The 20,200-nt window shown below is 37.6% G+C and overlaps 2 pseudogenes; both read left to right on the top strand.

The window, feature by feature from the left end:
• Positions 1 to 9,920: 9,920 nt before the first annotated feature.
• On the top strand, positions 9,921 to 12,467 carry LOC149143379 (sugar transport protein 7 pseudogene; annotated as a pseudogene).
• A 5,119-nt stretch (positions 12,468 to 17,586) lies between these two features.
• LOC149143378 (uncharacterized) lies at positions 17,587 to 19,055 on the top strand (annotated as a pseudogene).
• Positions 19,056 to 20,200: the final 1,145 nt, after the last annotated feature.

Genomic DNA, 20,200 nt, shown 5'->3' with positions numbered 1-20,200 from the left:
CTTCTCCCAAGTAAATGTGTGAGTACATTTGGGAATCTGAGATGTAATTAAATGGAGAGGACCATGTCTTCTCCCAAGTAAATGTGAAAGTACATTTGTGAATGTGAGATGTAATTAAATGGAGAGGACCATGTCTTCTCCCTAGTAAATGTGAGGGTACATTTGGGATTGTGAGATGTAATTAAATGGAGAGGACCATGTCTTCTCCTACGTAAATATGAGAGTACATTTGGGAATGTGAGATGAATATATATATAATTTGAAATAATGGAAGGAGACCATATCCTACCTAAGATTCAACTTGAGAAGGTTAGTTGGGAATTTGAATAAAATAGAAATAATGAATTTTATATTAGTAAATAAATTTATAGTTTCCAAAATGAAGGTATTCACCAATACTTATGAATATTTTCAGGTAATGTAAACATTAATAAATTTGCGTGATAAGATTTAGGTGGGGAATTACATACACCCCTCCTTCAAAAAACTTCGTCCCGAAGTTATAATGAAAAGATACAAGGAGTTCGAAAGCATAGCAAACCAGAGAGAGTTATAGCAATAAAATTTGATAAGTCAGACAATGAAATTACTTCCCATCAAGAGTCTCCAACTGATCTATATCCCCCTATCCATCATGACCTACTTCCATCCCCACCCTATCCGTCCTCTGCTTCTTTATCAGTGGCAACGGCCATACTAACCACTGATAAAACTGACATGGTGGAAGCGTCGACTATATCAACCTAAATTCCCTAGCAGGCAACTGGAAATCATCATCACACGTCTAGGGGAGTGTGTCCACCACTTCCCTCCCACGATTCTAGGTTTCGGAGGATACATGGTGGGAAATTCCTCCACCCCTCCTTCACAACTAGGGTCAACGCCTTAACATGGACCACACTACAGAGCGGTTGGACTTGTCATTGAATAATCCAGTCAGGTAGTCTTGCCACCTGTCATTTCCATTTTACTCATGTCATAGGAGTTCATATCAAAGCAGATACCAAATGTAATAGAGAAATGTACATTATACCTTCCTCATGAGATGTCTCAGCTTTCCCTCAATGGAAGAGTAGATCTCGGCTATCATATAGTTCTTCCCCCTTGCGGGTTAGCTCTCATTCATGCATTTATATAACAACAAGATACATAATCCTCATGTTATTAAGTCTAGTATCCACATGTAAATCTTACAGCTTATACTGGAAATAAATCATAAATTCACTAAGTTAATCGTTTAAACCAATCATATCCACTTGAGCCATATATGAAACAAAATAATTCTGATAATTCATGCATTAGATAATTCACCACTAAGTGAGTCATACATTTGGGCCATACATCAACCATTTCCATCATCAATATCAAATCTATCAATTGATTTATATAAGTAGTTTCATGTGTCCAACCAAATGCATCAATATTACATAATGTTCATAAATAATAACATAGGGCTGCAAAATAGAGTCTTAGCATGGGTAGCTATCTAAGTCAAAATGGGCATCATAGATGCTCATGTGACAACCTTGTTTACAATTAGAGTTGAAACAGATTCAACTGTCCACCATGGAAAATAGCATTGGAACCTGGATATGCTATAAGGTGGTACCAAAACCAAAATATTGGAAAGCAACTGATTAGTGCACTATCAATTCCACTAGAAGGTGCTAGTATAAGTTTCATGCATATAAATACCTTAGTGAATATAAAAGTATCACTCTTCCAATTTGTTGGCTTTTCATTTTCCAAACCAGTTAGTTAACTTGAAAATAAAAGACTCAAAACTTCAGAAACTGTTTCCCTCAAGATTTCATACTTTATTTTTTGTAATTTGAGAGAAATGCCCTCTAAATGTCAAAGGTTTTATATATTTAATCATTGCTTACTAGTACTAAAACAATTTCATGATATATATTGCAGCTCACAATATGACCAGACAAATGAGAAATAAATAAATGAATGGAATAATTTCCTTTGCCCTGCTGTTATTAGTATTTCCTTTATAAATGGCACCACATTTCTAAAGATGCGTACTCCTTTCACAAGTGGCTAGTGACCACAAAATTTGCGAAGAAAGCTGAGGGTCCTTTTATCCAAAACTAGAGACACATTATTTTTCACGGCATTTTTATTCAACACTAGAATAAGGGTAAAAGTGTATTCTAATATTTTCACTGGTCTTTTATTGACTAAATAAGCTTCCATTCTAAAATCCCAAATTCTCTACGAATTGATCTTCTCATTTAATTTAAGATTATTAAAAACAACTATCACAGTAAGCCTTACACAAGTCCATGGTATTCAATCTATGTTTTCACTAGATAATTCCACCACTCATAGAATAATCATTAACGTGACATATAGGATATTTCAACACATCCTAATCTGAATTCCCATGCTTCATAGTCATTTACTTCTCAAACTCGAGATTTGTTATTATGACTTCCTCCATGAAGAATGACAAATATACTATTTGAAAGATAATCCTACTATCCGAATGGAAAATCTATTGTATCTTAAATAAGAACAATGATAGTTTTCTATCAACAGAATTAAAAATCACCCTCATATGTAAAATATAACTGACTACATTCTTTAGATTGGGACACATTTTGGGTATAAATTACTGGCTCAAAAACTGCAATTTTCAATGCAAATGTTGTTCACACCATCCATATATTTAATAGACACTGAGGTGGGAAAAAAACAAGACCTCAGGTACAGATTAGTGGGAATAAAACTGCAATTTTCAATGTAAATATAGTTAACATCATTCTTCAATCAGAATTCTGAGACCATTACAGAGTTTGTTCAAAACGTTCAAGTGACACATCCTTCAGCCAAATTTAATCATTATGATGTGGCAGAGTTAACTATACAATTAATGAACTTGGGCTGCATGTTGAAATAAAATAGCTACTTCTTCACAAACCAATCATCATAGCTTGACCATAGATCCCTCTAAATGTCGAGAAAGTGACCTTGCCTATAACCATCAATCTATCTGTGACCTACTAACTTTCCTATCATTAATTCCTTGGTTCATGTGCCAAAGTATTCCAATCATAATCATATAGTTTCCATGCATCTTCTCAGATAACAGAGATATAACGAATCATCAGAGTCATTGGATCAACATCATTCATTAATCTGCTCATTTTAAGATGAGACAATATCACACCCCAATTGTATCAACAAACTTCCAATCACCAAATCCCAACAATACACATGCATGGGAACTCTCTCTCACATGCTCTTCATATTTAACAACAACTTCTAAACAATAATATATTCAACTGACAAACATCAATAGCAGTATCATACCTACATCAATAGTACCTTCAGATTACTGATATCACAAGTACTTCTAACTGTTTGAAGATACTAAGAGACTTTGATCTAAATTTTGCCTTGGTTTTGGCCTATGTTGTGTGGCTATGGTTAGTATCCTCTTCACCAATGCTCTTGTCTTTGTCTCAAGAAATAATGTCTTTACCCCACAATTTTTGTTGCATCAATCCATTCACTAGGGGTGCCCGCTTGATGCTTATCTATATGCATTAATTGCTGATGTTCTAGATGGCGTGTTGGAATCTATTCCTATTGCAGGGTATCCCTTTTCAGGTTGCTTTGTGGCTAATGGCTATGTGGGATTGGTGTCTTTAACACATTAGAGAAAGTTGCAAGTTTAGCATCATAAGGACCTTCCCTTTGCTAGGAAGTCCCATGTTTTTGGACACATTCTTTAGGCTCCCCATGCCTATTATCCTTATTTTTGGTTCCGATGCCCACCAAAAGTGGGCAACCCATAGAAGATAATTTTTGTCCCCTTTGGTCAGCTAGCCAACCAACAACCCTATGATGATACATAGATAGATTTACCTCAGGGCTCTCCACCTATGCTCCAGTCAGTGCTCTCTCCCATCTAGCATGCTTCTTGAAGGAAGGTGGGCCATCCATCAAAAGGTATGTTAATTTTTTTTTTAAACCAACAAACTGGCACTTAATTCCTAGCAAATTTATCACAGATATACTGAATAAAAGCACAACTAGGTTCTTAACAAAATATTCAACAGAGAGAAAATATTAACCAATCCCAATCATACATTTGACACACAAATATTCCCCAATCAACAACTCTTCATTAAATCTTAATCAGAACCTACTTGGGCTCCCATCCTAGGATAATGGCCCAATTGAGGAAAATACATATAAAACATACCCTAGAATGATCCAATTGATCAAGCCCTAAATTTTTCCTTGATCTTCTTGGATGATCAGGATCTCATATGATGCACCCCTGCACCTTCCTCGGACCTGGCACACTCAAGTATCTCATTCCTCACGATAAAATCTCTTTCTCAATGTCTTGTGTCGTTGTATGGTGTGCCTTTCTCCTCTTCTTAGCCTTGCTTTTATAAATTCTCTCATTGAGCAAAATCATTAACGCTAATCTCTGAAATGATGGATGGCCAAGATTAAATCTCACCTCCATTAACATCAACGGTTGAGACTAAAACATAATCACTTAAGTAAATATTTTACTTTTCCTAATTTTCTTTAGCTCGGTATCCAACATAATTAATTATGTGTCTTTCCTAAGCTAGACTCAGGCTAAATTAAAAAAACAACTTACTCAATACTTGAGCAAGTATCCTAAAAAGATTTTGGAAAACTTTTGCATGCCTAAACACTTAAGCCTGTGCAAAAGTACATGCTCCAGCAACAATCATCAACAAGGTACACTAACCATTTATGTAATCATGTGTTTTCATTTAATGTTAAACACATTCTAATATGAATCATAGGCTAAGTTGGAAGATTAACCACTCATAATTGTACCCTTATCCCCGCACTTCACTTGGGAGGTTATCCTTTGACCTTAGTCCAGTGTTACCTCCCTTGAGGCCTTTTCTTTCCCTTGATCAGGAGAGGCATGAATAGGAGGCACTAATTGATATAGAGTGCCCAAAGTAATCCATACTTGGTCATTTTCCATCTATCCCTGATATTCATTTCCATTCTTTCAGTTGACTGTCACTTTTTGCTAGTACTGGAAACCTATATCTACATCTCTGAGTGAGGGCCTGGAAACTTTGCCCTGACTCAAGAAATTTATATTTTGTTTTTGCAGATCTTATCCACACTTATCTCAAGAACTCGTGCACTTCACTTAGAATGTTATATTCTGCATGGTGGCTGAACTATTATCCTTTGGTGGAGCCAAACTTATTAGGAAGGGCCCAGGGTTCTAGTTCCATGCATGGATAATAGTGCAGACAACGGTGTTCCACTAGGGTTTATTCTTGATTTCTCTCTCATTATTTTCTTGAAAACTCTCCATGTCCACCATCATTCTCATATATAAAAGAGGTGGAGAGGCAAAAGATGAGACATTGACCATTATTTTGCTTGATTCTTCTTACTCTTCCATTATTTTGTCTAGTTAGAAAGCGAGACAGTGCATCTTTGGTGAGAGATTGGAGGTCGCTTCTGTGGAGAAGCCTTGAGTGTATTGTGGTTCTATAGAGAGGTAAAGCAATTAGGAAGGATCTAATCCCCTCAATTGCTCTATGAATATAGCTTGAATTTTTTTTTAAATTGTATTTGCAGTACTGGTTATAAAGGTAATACTTTTGGTAGCCAATCTGTTATTCTGGATGTGTTTTTTTTATTATTTCTAGTCTCTTCCAAATCGTACAACTTAGATTCAACATCTACTTGTGCAATTTTCTTCTTTCCTAACTCCATATCCTAGTCCATTTTAAAGATAAAAATCATTTATTTTATGTATTACAGCAGTATTAATTGCAGATCTGTGGGTTATTCTTACATATCTAAAGGTACAAATCATGGATTTGTATAGCAAACGAGGTTTAAAAGTCATTTTATGTGTAAACATGTACTCTTCAGCTAAGCTGTTTACTTAATTAACAAGCAAAAATATAATTTCCAGCAAACTGGTTTTCAATCTTAGAGCCCTCATGTGGCTAGCACACACTATCCCGAATCATAAGGAACCAGATTGTGGTGACATTAAATCTGATTCCTAGTTACTAGACCATTTCAAGTGCTAATTTGTCTAGTAGAATATGCTTCCAAAAACAATTCAAGAGAAAAATCTTGCAGCTGAAATTCACAAAACTTGGTTTTTCAGCATCATTCCCAACGGCCAGGGCATAGCTCTAGTTCGGGTGGAATTTTTGCATGTTTTGAAAAGGCTATCGTATTTATTTTCCATACATTTTGAATGAATCAAAATGCTAGTGCTCGACACTTACTGTTAATCAGAAAAAGGGTTTCCTATGAGTCCTGAGTTCAAAGTGTAAACAAAGGCAATATAACACAAAACGTGGTTTTTAGCATTTACCTCTGAAAGTTGATTGCAAATGCTAATAAACAAGAATAGAACAAGAGAAATTAGAAATCAGCTACTGTAATAAATCTTCAGACCACAAAAGGGAAATGATCTTTTCCATGTGAAAGAACAAATTCCTGATCTAAGGAAATCAACCACAATAGACAATCTAGTTCAAGATACAAATCTAGAAATAAACAAGCTCGAACAAACACATGTAAAATGTTAATGGGAATGAAAAGGCACAAACTGAGGTATATTGGCATTTTGGAACAAAATATATTCAAATCTACTACAAGCTTAAACATTAGAATTGTAACAGTCCAAAAATAAATATCTAATTCACTGTCCTAATTAGCATTAAATTTAAATCAGAGTGGCACTTACCTGTGGTAGAAGTAGGCTTACCGCAACAAGGTTTTGGGGACGACTCTCCACCCAACCGTAGACTCAATTGTACAACGTCTTGCTACAACTGGCCACCCCGAGCCCTCAATCAACATACTAATGCCAGTGACTCCTAGGTCTTAGTATACCATTCTCCCAAGAGAATGAAAGACAGAATCTCGGAAAGATGGAATGCAAGAATGCCTCTCATCTTCCTCACCATCTATTAAATAGAACAAAACATTGGAAGGGGAACCACATGCACACACTCCATGTGTCTACATGCAACTTTCTTTTGATTTTTAGCTTTCTTGTTTTATTTCTTTACTTTTCTTTTGATTTTTTTAGCTTTCTTGTTTTATTTCCTTCTTTTTGATAGTTTTGTTGTTTTATTTCTATTTATTCTGATTTAGAGTTTTAGTATAGTTATTACTATTTTTATTTTTATTATTTTTATTTTTATTTATTTTCTTGTATATTTTTAAATATCATTTATTATTTTTATTATTTATTATTAAGTGATTTATTATTTATTATTTATATTATTATTATTTATTTGTATTATTTATTATTTTTATTATTTATTATTAATTATTATATTATTATTTATTATTTATTATTAAGGGAAGGGATATTACATACTCTCCCCCTTTAAGGAACTTCATCCCGAAGTTATGTTGAATTATGTATTATGTATTATTTTTATTATTTATTATTTTATTTACTTCCTGTTGCCAACACCCTCTGTTGAACTAGTATAACCAGCAGGCATCGAAAGTCCCCAACACCCCGGGAAATCTCAAGGAATCTCTGTCCTTTTTCCCACTTTCGGCACCAGGCTAAGCCTGACCTGGTCTGTATCCTAGTCCAAGGCTGGCCCCAAGGCTCGCACCTAACTCAGACCTCATCTACCCCAAGGCAGGCATCCGATCTAGTACTCAATGACCCCGGGCATCTGGCAAGGCTGGCCCACTCCCTCCACAACTACTAAGGCGCACAGCCCCAGGCATCGAAGTCCTATACAACCCTTCCAGACTTCGGCATCCCAATCCAATAACAGGCACCAAGCCTAGAACATCAGGCACTTGGCCTCCTCAAGATGGTCCCATAGCTCTTCTAGAGCTATCCATCAAGAGCTATACACAAGACAAAGGAACCACTAGCATATGCAGTGTTGATTGAGTTTGTCCCCAGCCCATATGGTGTTACTTATTCTCCCTCGTGCGTATGGGCTCGCACAAGATCATTTATTATTTTTTATTTTTTATTTTTTATTAAGGGGAGGGATATTACATACTCTCCCACTTTAAGGAACTTCGTCCCGAAGTTAAGTTGAATTATTTATTACTTATTATTTTTATTATTTATTATTTATTATTTATTAACTTCATGTTGCCAACACCCTCTGCTGAACTATTATAACCAGCATATGTAACAATCCAAATGTTAATCGCAAATTCACTTGTTCTTTTGACAATGCTATAAAGCTGAGAGATGAAGCATACACAAGAAAATGAGAAAATATACACAAGAAAATAAATGAATGGATACCCGTCCAAAGAAGTTTGATGTTAAATAACAGCATAGTCCAAAATTAAAAATTGTCCTTTGAAGGCTTTGGATGACCAAATCTCTATCCTGAAAAGTCACTTCAAAGACCTAACTTATTTTCCCCTGCACTGACATTTAATTAAAACATTCCAGATGCATCTCACTGCTCTCTAAATCCTCTGGATACAATTCCGGCAAATGAAAACAAAGATCTGCTAGTATCTATGCTAACTTGATTTACATTTTGCCTGCAGTATTTTGGTATTTTGGAACTCAAAACAAACCCGATAGCATATGGATATATTCAAGATTGCTTTGTCCACAAAAGCAAGTAATCACTTGCATGGAAGGTGGTTGTAGAATATCAAGCAGAGTTCAAAAAAAATATCGAAGGTACACTGGAGAACATCAAGAGAGGAAAGAAAGGCGAATGAGATTATGGCTGACGCAGGCAGATGTTAGCCATGTAGTTGAACGGTGTATATGGACTTCGAGGAAGACTGCACTGTGAAAAAGGACATGGAAACAATCTAGGCAAGATGATTGGATCGAGACCAACTGGAGCATTTAGATGGGCTTGGAAATAAATATCAGAGATCCACGGGCTCTTAGACTGTGTGAGATGAACAATTGTAAGGTAAATATCAGAGATCCTGTGACTTTCCAAACAAGTCGAGTAAAAAAAATCCCAACAAAAACAATATTTTTTTTTTTTTTTAAGATGCCCATAGGCCCTAAGGGTTGAGCCAAAGCTCTGATACCATATGTAACAGTCCAAAAATAAATATCTAATTAACTGTCCTAATTAGCATTAAATTTAAATCAGAGTGGCACTTACCTGTGGTAGAAGTAGGCTTACCGCAACAAGGTTTTGGGGACGACTCTCCACCCAACCGTAGGCTCAATTGTGCAACGTCTTGCTACAACTGGCCACCCCCGAGCCCTCAATCAACATACTACTGCCAGTGACTCCTAGGTCTTAGTATACCATTCTCCCAAGAGAATGAAAGACAGAATCTCGGAAAGATGGAATGCAAGAATGCCTCTCATCTTCCTCACCATCTATTAAATAGAACAAAACATTGGAAGGGGAACCACATGCACACACTCCATGTGTCTACATGCAACTTTCTTTTGATTTTTAGCTTTCTTGTTTTATTTCTTTACTTTTCTTTTGATTTTTTTAGCTTTCTTGTTTTATTTCCTTCTTTTTGATAGATTTGTTGTTTTATTTCTATTTATTCTGATTTAGAGTTTTAGTATAGTTATTACTATTTTTATTTTTATTATTTTTATTTATTTTCTTGTATATTTTTAAATATCATTTATTATTTTTATTATTTATTATTAAGTGATTTATTATTTATTATTTATATTATTATTATTTATTTGTATTATTTATTATTATTTATTATTTATTATTAATTACGCCGTAAGGCGTTTCCCTCTGAAGTGAACTTTCCTAAAATCCACTTGTCATCCCTATGCGCCGTTAGATTATGTGTTAGACGATCAGATGATTGTTAATCCTTCGATCAATGGAAGGTAGTTGGAACGGTTCACGATATTTACTTGATCAGCGTTCAACTTTCTGAGCGCTCGAAGAAAAAATCCGTTACTGTTTCCTCCCTGGCTATCGCGTGAGCAGTGCAAGGAGTGTTTCAAATGGATTATACAGAGAATCATGGCGGTGCAGCTCAAGGCCAGTGTTGTAAGCGGAGGCATCTATTTTCTTGTGGGTGCAGCTCTCAACGCCGGCACCATCAGCTTAGGCATGCTCATTATTGGGCGCATAATGCTTGGAGTGGGAATAGGCTTCGCAAATCAGGTTGGCTTGTATGGGTTGTGGGCTCAATGATTTCGAAAGAGTTTCTCCAAGATATATTGATAAAAGCACGCATTACTCAAGCTTTAGACATTTGGCTTTGAATTGGGGTGATTTGAGTTATAGAGTTTTTTGTTTAGATATGAATGCCTTGGGTTTACAGAGCTTTTTGTTTGAATTTGTGTCAAGGGTGTTCCTCTGTACCTCTCAGAGTTAGCACCACCAAAATTCCGCGGAGGGCTTAATATAATGTTCCAGTTGGCCACAACACTCGGGATCTTCACAGCAAATATGGTTAATTATGGGACTCAGCACATAAAAACTTGGGGATGGCGTCTCTCTCTGGGTTTGGCTGCAGGTCCTGCACTTTTGATGACCGTTGGAGGGATGTTCCTTCCTGATACCCCCAACAGTCTGATAGAACGTGGTCATCTGGAGAAAGGCAGAGCTGTCCTGGAGAAGACCAGGGGCACTAGGAATGTAGAAGCAGAGTATGAGGATATGGTCGATGCAGCCGCACTGGCTAAATTCATCAGGCATCCATTCAGGAATATTTTAGAGAGGAGGAATCGGCCACAGGTTGTGATGGCAATCTGTATGCCAATGTTTCAGATTTTTACTGGAATCAATTCAATATTGTTCTATGCCCCTATCCTTTTCAGCAGATTGGGCTTTGGTGCAAATGCTTCCCTTTACTCGTCTGTCATGACTGGAGCTGTTCTTGTAGCTTCAACCCTTGTATCTATTACCACTATTGACAGGTGGGGGCGCGGAGCCCTAGTACTTACTGGGGGTATTCAGATGATAGTCTGTAAGGTAAGACTAAAACGCACAGAGGTAGTCTCTGTTCTGCTTTTTCACAGCATTTCATGTTTCCTGTTTTTAAGAATGACAATATGTATCTTAGACCTGGTAATTGAGCTGCCAAAGCTCAAGAATCATGACCCATGTTCTAACCATGGATTGGGAGGTCCCCAACAGACAGGGAATACCAGTTCCTATCCATTTTCTGAGATTTCCTGTTCCTCAAATCTAGAAACCGAATGGAAGTGATGATCTCTTATCGATTATTAGGGTCAGAAAAGTTTTAAACCATGGGAATTGCATTGGTCTCTTACTTTTACACCAGCTAAACAAAGCCCCAGATAACATGCTTTCTTCTTTATTTGAGTTTTCTGCAACCATGGTAGCTCTCCATGCCCGAGTCCTTTTGTGACCTGTCTCACTTACATTTTCAGAGTTGAATAGGAAACCAGAGTTCTTGCCTGCAGCAGCTGAGTGAGGTGAGAACGGAGCTTGAACAAACATGCTTCAATTATCTTGATGAATGCCTTTATTCACCACAGAAGTCCCTATTACTTCTGAAATGTTATTGTTACAGAAATTCCTGTTAATTTATGGAAAAAAACTTGGATATAAATTCTCCAATTAAATTAGAAATTTACTTAGCCAGTGTGATTCAAAATTGCGGGGAGGCATTGCATTGTACCAACCACAACTACTGGGATGTGGGATTTAAAATGGAATGGAGGGGATAACATTGATGTGAGATTTAAAATTGGGTGGATGGGATAACATCCCATTATATCAGCAACAACCACTAGGATGTGCAAAATGAGATGAATTGTAAGTTTGTAACCCCATCTTCTAAGTAGCTTGGAAGGAGAGATTTTATAGTCCGTCCAAGTTGCAACAAGGACACACGAATCTGTTTCCAGAGTTCTTAAATCTAAATCCCTTCATTAATCTGGGAAATTGACTGCACTGCACAAATGAAGTTGACCATATTTTCATTTGATCCCGAAATAATTAGTAGCAGATTATAGAGATTTTTCCCTTTATTGTTGGATTGTTTACTGTTGGATTCATCAATAATAATGTTATCCTTTTTCATAGGTTTCTGTTGCCATAATCTTGGGCCTAAAGTTTAGAGGGGACAAAGTACTATCCAAAGGCTTCTCAACGTTGTTGGTGGCAACCTTCTGCTTATTTGTGGCTGCATTTGGGTGGTCATGGGGTCCTCTTGGATGGACCGTGCCGAGTGAAATTTTCCCACTAGAAACACGTTCTACTGGACAAGCGATAATAGTCTCTGTGAACCTTCTTTTCACATTTGCAATTGTGCACGTCTTCCTATCTCTTTTATGCACATTCAGGTACGGGATTTTCCTATTCTTTGTGGGCTGGATTTGTATCATGACTGCCTTTGTGTACCTCTTCTTGCTAGAAACCAAGGGTGTACCCATTGAAGAAATGATTTTTGAATGGAGAAAGCATTGGCTTTAGAAGAAAATAGTTCCTTGCGTCGAGGAGGGGGCACCAAAAGGAAAACTACCAGAACTGTAATTCACTTAAAGAATAACTTAGTTTAGTTTAGTAATTCACTTAAAGAATAACTTAGTTTGGGAGGTTTGTCATTTGTTTATTGTAATTTACAAGTCTATTTCAGTAGCTTTTGTCTCCACTTCCTGAGAATTGTCAAGAAAGTTCAGGAAAAGTGATGGATTTTCTTTGATGGTTTTTTTTGTTTCTGGAGTTCAATGCGTTATGAATTTCTGAATACAAAACATCAAAATTATCATCACCAAAATGATCATTCATAGACGAACATGACTGCAACGATTTTACACCCTAAATAAAATTTGTCAATGGTATCAATCACTGTTTCTCAATCTCAATAAATCATTTATGCTTTCTTTTCATCCCTGATGAGGGATGATGATGAGTGAAGTGCCAGAAAAGTTGTTTACTGTTTCAGTGATTTTTCCATTCTTTTTGTTTACTAATTGAGCAATGTTTGATATTGTGGGAGCCTTTATCACTGTTGAGGGCAATACCACATTCACTAGGCATTAAAACAACCTCTCTGCTGTCTTTCTGAGGCTGGGAAAATGCAGAGAGGTTGATCTTCATATTGGAAATTATAGAGCATACTATTTTTATTACTAACATTGGGTACGCTTTTCAGATTTTCAAGTCCAGGTTGGTTAAGAGCTCAGATTCTAGATTGCAACCAAAGTCTAAAAACAGGGCACATAGGGAGATCCCAGGCATCAAAGATATGGATGCTAAGACTCCAAAGATCCCTGGGTGGTGCTCACTCTGTGATGTTACCTGTAGCACAAAGGAAGTTCTTCACAAACAACATTTGCTTGGGAAGAAGCACCAGTCCAGGTTAATAAAGTTGAAGGAAAAGGGTTCAGAAGATGTAGTAAAGCCACAAAAAAAGCAGCCATAAGGACTGGTGGGGTGGTGTTCAATTTGTGAGGTTAACTGTGGAAGCCTAGAAAATCTTCATGAGCTACATATGTCAGGGAAAAAACACCTGTCCATGTTAGGAATGGCAAAGACAAAGGAGCAGGAGACAGTAGAGATTGGAAAAGACAATGTTCTTGGAAAAAGAAAAGATGATTCAGTGAAGGAATAAAGAGATATGCCATCCAAGAAACGCCACAAGTTACATAAAGGAGATGCTGCCCATGCCCAGTGTTATCACAAAATCATGTACCGATGGCTGCTACCAGTTAGATTTTATGTAACTACTTCAGACCAGGCTTTAGACTAAGGTTAGCCTCCTTAGTCAGAGAGGGCTCTCTCACAGATTTGTGATAGGAATTATTAGCAAGAAAATATGGCTAACTCTTCAAACATTTTATGAAAACAAGCTGGTTGGAACAACAAAATAACATCTCTTCCATTGGGCTCATGGAGTCAAATACTTCTGCAGTAAACTATAAGCCACTCAATCATAGAAGCCAAGGCATATAATGTTTAACACTCAAAACATCTCTCAAAAGAACCTCAACTCATAAATATACACAGGAAGTCTGAGCACTAGGTGAATTCAGAGTGATTGCATATTTAGTGAGCTGTAAAATATATAAAGGATAATGACAAAACCACACATATTCTGAGCATTGAACACATGATGAATCTTGGGAAGAAAAAGTAATCCTTATATTACTGTCAAAAAGTCTTTTTACATAAGCTGATAAAAACTCTGTTTTTTCATAAATCTCCAACCTTTTTTACATCAGAGTTTTTCCTATATATAGGAAAACAAAACTACTACTACTTGAGACTCCTCCTCCAGCATGAGGGGAGCTCGAAATCCTATCATTAATTGCCTTATCTATATCTAAACAAACTTATTAAATACAAAGGTATTGCGCTGTGAATACATAGAGTCCCATTCCTATTGAAACTCTAATTCTATCTCCTCGTGTGCATTGATGCTTTCTTGAACTTTGACACCTGTACCATTTTTGTAGTGGCCAAGACATGCTGGAGAAACATTCACTGAACGAGCAGCTTCAGATACTTGCTGTGTGGATGACTCATTAGTTGATGAGGATATGTGCCCTGTTTTCATGGTTCCTGCCTTCCATTAGTCTTCATGTACTAAAAGACTATGCTCCAAGCCATTTAATACCTTTAATAACCACGCATAATCCAATATGCCTCATGATCTGGACGTTTTGTGAACTGAACAGGTGTACCACCCAAAATTTCGGTAACCCTACCAGAACCCTAACAATTCGGTCATAAAGTAACTTTAGGAAGACTTTTAGCAAAAAACAAAAAGTTTCACCTTTTTCTTCAACACTCACACCTGTCACCCTTTGAATACCTGGATAGCTTTATATAGTCTCCTTACTGGCCTCGAGTCATCCTTTTCAAGATTTGCTTACCTCAGCATCAATTTCATTTTTTCTCATAAAACAGTCATCTACAGCAGTTTCGTAGCGCGCTACGAAACTGCTGTAGATAATCAAAACAGGACATATGAATCTTAAAGCACTGTTGACTTAACTTCATGATTTCTTCAGCTACTTTGTACAGGTGTTAGGTATCCAAAAAGGTTACAAAATGATGGAAATCAAAATTTACCAAAACTTGAAAAGCAACTTTCTCCTTGGATCAATGAGCTAGTTTACCTAGCTTCTTCTTCAAACTGCTAACCTCTTTCTTCAAAGCCTTGTTTTCTGCTCTTAGGCTTGTGTTCAGCTTTCTCATGATCTTTGCTTGCTTAAGGGCTGGTACTGTCCACAAATATGCATCAGACACTGAATCTTTTGTTTTCAATTCTAGTTTGAGATTGAATTATTTAGCTCCAGTTGCTACGAAACTGTTGTTCTGCCCAAAAAATGGGTCTCGGGACAGAGCTCATATCTTCTCACAGAAAATGTATTTGGCAAAACTAAAGGAGGTTTCTGTAAACCAATCCGTGTTTAACAAAAACCTCTTTTGGATTTTTAAAACACTTCTCCAGCTTCCCAGAATCTGTCTTTGAAAAAGAGGTGTAACACAGGAAATTAAAAAACGGCACCTACAGCAGTTTCGTAGCGCAACTTTAGTCACTCGATTCTCCCAGCTCATAATCAATCTGAAGAAAATGAAAGAGGTTTTTCTATTTCAGTATGTTAGGAATAAAAACCTCTTTCCGTTTTCGAAAATATTCTTTCAGCCGCGCTAAATACCTCCTGGAAGCTAACTGCTTAAAACAGAGAAGTATGCCTGTAACAAACATCACCTACAGCAGTTGTAGCCAGTGTACCAGTATGGAGATCTCTCATTTTGAACCACACCACCTGAAGGTGGTCCTGTAATCAATGGATTACCATCCCCATCACCATTGCTCCTTCTATGCCCGGTTCATGCAATTCAACACAATTCCACAAGCCTGGGCTTTACTCTGGGCTAAATCATCAAGGCTTTCCATCTCTAGAAATAAACCCAAGTGTGTTGCCCGCAAAAACCATTTTCTTTGACTGGAATCAATAGGCTGGCCCTTCCATAAAGAAAAGCAAGCTGGATCGTTTTCAAGATTGAGAAGTTCAAATGACAAATATGATGACTGTATAAAAATCAATCTTTCAACATGAAGTCTTGCTCTTGTGAAGCAGTTATCAACAATTTTGCAAATGTCTTGATCTAGCTTTGCTACATCTACTGGAATTGCATCAGAAGCAACTAGCACTTCAACATCTCCTGCTCTAAATGCATCCAACGCTTTACTTCGTTAATATTGATGTTGTAGGCTTGAATACTCAATCATCCTTAAGACCAGCCCTTCGAAACAGTTCAATAAAGTACATAACCTCTGGGTAGAAACAACAGAAGATGTGAAAACAATGGTCTGTTCCCCTTGCACTTGCAACAGTGCCAAAATAAATGATGTGATATCCACAGTCTGATCCCTTGTTTATCCACTGATTACCACAGAAGGCTTCTTCCAAGGAAAGAGTGCTCCAGATAAACCCAATGAAACACCATCTGCTGGGGTACTAAAAAACCTTACAAACTGACAACTATTGATGCAAACCCAATGGATTTTGATAAACATGACAGCTGGGAAAGAATAACTATAGATCCGAACAAATCCCCAATTTCGTAGCGCAGCCAGTGCAAAATATGAATTATGCGCTACGAAATCACCTAAAACATGCTGCGCTGCGAAACTGCCAAAAGGATTTATGTGCTACAAAACACTTTGTCCTCAAGCTAGTGTGAGCTATTTTGGCAATCAAATTTTTAGTGATAACACCCAGCTTACAGAGGATGGAAATTCTGAAGCCCATTTACTGGTCTATGGTGAGACAGAAAGTGTTGCTGGTCGCAAAGTTGCGGAAGAAGCTTTGTCAAAGCTCAAGATGAAGGGGTAGATTAAATGTTCCAAGCTTTCAACCTGTTGAGTGTAAAATGGTCTGTGTTTTAGGTTTTCTGGACATTAGGTTTCAAAATTTTCTTTAAGGTTTTGTGATAGTTGAGACACTTCAGGATTGCAGAACAGAAATCCCTAAAGATTCATAAGAAATGTTTTTGAACATGCTGGAATTAAATATTACGTAGGGTTGAGTTTCGAAAATTTTGGTGTGATTCATAAGAAATGTTTTTGAACATGCTGGAATTAAATATTGCGTAGGGTAGGATTTAGAAAATTTTGATGTGATTCTGAACTTTCCCTATGTAAACAGTTCTTAAGGTGGCTGTGATTACAAAAGAAATTGATTAACCTCTTTGCAAGTTAATTCGTTTATCCTTTCAACGTTGAAAGGTTTTTAGAGAAGGTTCTTTGTAGCAAGGGGCCTCTGTAAAACTGAACTGGGATCAACGAACAGAGGAGATGTTCCCATTTGTGCTAGTAAATTGTCTTCTGAGCAAATTCATCTGTCTAAACTTGATGGAAATATCGCTTCTCCAGATACTCAGTGTTTAGTTTACATTATAGTCTCCCATGCAACATTTCTTGCAAGTGCCTAGACGGGTAGATTCACGTGTTGGCTCCAGAAAGGTTCAGTTTATTAATGTGGACTAAGTTCTTTTGTTGCAATTTTTATGTAATTCAGGAACAAATGACCGAAAGAGGAACAGCCCCGAGGATCAACCAACAAAGCAAGATGTTTCCACTTCTGGTGGTAAATTCTCTTCTATACGGATTCATGTGCCCAGTGGAGTGTCCCAAATGGATTATACAGAGAATCATGGTGGTGCAAGGGCTCCTTTATCAAGGTTATCTTCAGGCCACACTTATTACACACTGGAATCTCTGCAAGGTGTTACAACTCTTCCCCCTTACCATTCTCATCAACATCGTTGCCTTCCTCGGTGTTTTCTCTCCGCCAATCTATCCCCATTCACATGGGAGGCAGGGCAATTCTGCCTACCCTTTATCCTCGATTGGTACCCATGACCTCAGAGACACGATGATTAGGGATCCCTACAGACAACCCATTACTGACAGAGAACCCACTTTGAATATTATGAATTATGGGGCAGAGCCTATTGGATATTCCATTGGCCATTTGCAGAGCTTGAACCGGTCTGTGAATCCAACTCAGCAATATCAACAGCAGGAATTTGTTAATCAAACTTCACCTCCACCTCAGATCTATCAACATCAGTCACGCCAACAAGAGGTATTTGTTTTTTATTCAAATTTCCATTGCGGATTGTGCAATGTATCCATCCTTTTTCATTCACTTCTTAGCCTCTCAACTTTGAACTTTGTTTTCTGATTCAACAGTGTATCCATTCTTTTTATACCTTTTCTTATTGTGCCAGAAAAGTTGTTTACTGTTTCAGTAATTTGTCCATTCTTTTTGTTTACAAATTGAGCAATGTTTGATATTGTGGGAGCCTTTATCACTGTTGAGGGCAATACCACATTCACTAGGCATTAAAACAACCTCTCTGCTGTGTTTCTGAGGCTGGGAAAATGCATAGAGGTTGATCTTCATATTGGAAATTATAGAGCATACTATTTTTATTAGTAACATTGGGTATGCTTTTCAGATTTTCAAGTCCAGGTTGGGTAAGAACTCAGATTTTGGATTGCAACCAAAGTCTAAAAACAGGGCACATAGGGAGATCCCAGGCATCAAAGAAATGGATGCTAAGACTCCAAATATCCCTGGGTGGTGCTCACTTTGTGATGTTACCTGTAGCACAAAGGAAGTTCTTCACAAACAACATGTGTTTGGGAAGAAGCACCAGTCTAGGTTAAAACATTTGAAGGAAAAGGGTTCAGAAGATGTAGTAAAGCCACAGAAAAAGCAGCCACAAGGACTGGTGGGGTGGTGTTCTCTTTGTGAGGTTAACTTTGGAAGACTAGAAAATCTTCATGAGCTACATATGTCAGGGAAAAAACACCTGTCTATGTTAGGAATGGCAAAGACAAAGGAGCAAGAGACAGCAGATACTGGAAAAGACAATGTTCTTGGAAAAAGAAAAGATGAATCAGCGAAGGAAGAAAGAGATATGCCATCCAAGAAACGCCACAAGTTACATAAAGGAGATGTTGCCCATTCCCAGCTTACAGAGGATGGAAGTTCTGAAGCCCATTTACCGGTCTATGGTGAGACAGAAAGTGTTGCTGGTCGCAAAGTTGAGGAAGAAGCTTTTGTCAAAGCTCAAGATGAAGGGGCAGACTAAATGTTCCAAGCTTTCAACCTGTTCAACGTAAAATGGTCTGTGTTTTAGGTTTTGTGGACATTAGATTTCATAATTTTCTTTAAGGTTTTGTGACAGTTGAGACACTTCAGGATTGCAGAACAGAAATCCCTGGAGATTCATAAGAAATGTTTTTGAACATGCTGGAATTAAATATTATGTAGGGTTGAATTTCGAAAATTTTGATGTGATTCATAAGAAATGTTTTTGAACATGCTGGAATTAAATATTGCGTAGGGTAGGATTTAGAAAATTTTGATGTGATTCTGAACTTTCCATATGTAAACAGTTCTTAAGGTGGCTATGATTACGAAAGAAATTGATTAACATCTTTGCAAGTTAATTCGTTTAGCCTTTCAGAAAAATTCCAGCAGCGAGTTCATGAGAAATAAGTCCCCAACCCTTCCCAGAAACATAAGGAGTAACATCCCCTTACCAATGCAATCAGTGGCTCGTCCATTGCAGAATGTCAGACATCTACCTCTACAAATGCATCCAGGACAGGTTGTTGGGCCGCCACCTGTGTCACAGTCGTTACCATCAGAGACTCCATGCAGTAGCAATTGCGCAGGAAACAACTTAGGAGTCCTTGGAGCGACATGTCCCAGCAGTGCAGTTTCCTCAACTCCGACCCCAATCCGACCTGATGCCACTACAACAGAGCAACTCCCGACGCCAATCTAACCTGATGCCCCTGCAATAGAGCAACATGTCCCGGCCCCTATCCGACCTGATGCCCCTGCAACAGAGCAACATGTCCCAAGGTGCAGTTCCATTAACTCTAGGCCCAATCCAACTCAATGCCAGAGCAACATGCCCTAGGAATGCAGTTCCATTAACTCCAAACCCAATCCGATTAACATGTCCCAAAGGTGCGGCTCCATTAACTCCAACCCGATCCCAAAGCAACATTATTCCATAAAAACAGTTCCATTTACTTCAATCGCAATACTATCAACATGTCCCAAGGGTGTAGTTCTATTAATTGTAGCCCCAATGTGACCCAATGAAGAATTTGTTGCTATTTTGTTGAACACATATCTAGGCTGTCCTTTGGTAGCAATTAGTGTTGGAACTTGGCAGGTTCATGCTTCTTCGTGAGACCAATATAAATGTATTGTTTCAAC

This window comes from Pinus tabuliformis, chromosome X (genome assembly GCF_031772625.1).
Source record: "Pinus tabuliformis cultivar Carrire ecotype Pingquan chromosome X, CPIR1, whole genome shotgun sequence".
Taxonomy (NCBI): domain Eukaryota; kingdom Viridiplantae; phylum Streptophyta; class Pinopsida; order Pinales; family Pinaceae; genus Pinus; species Pinus tabuliformis.
Note: the sequence above shows the minus strand (reverse complement) of the source record. Positions and strands in the feature narration are given on the sequence as shown.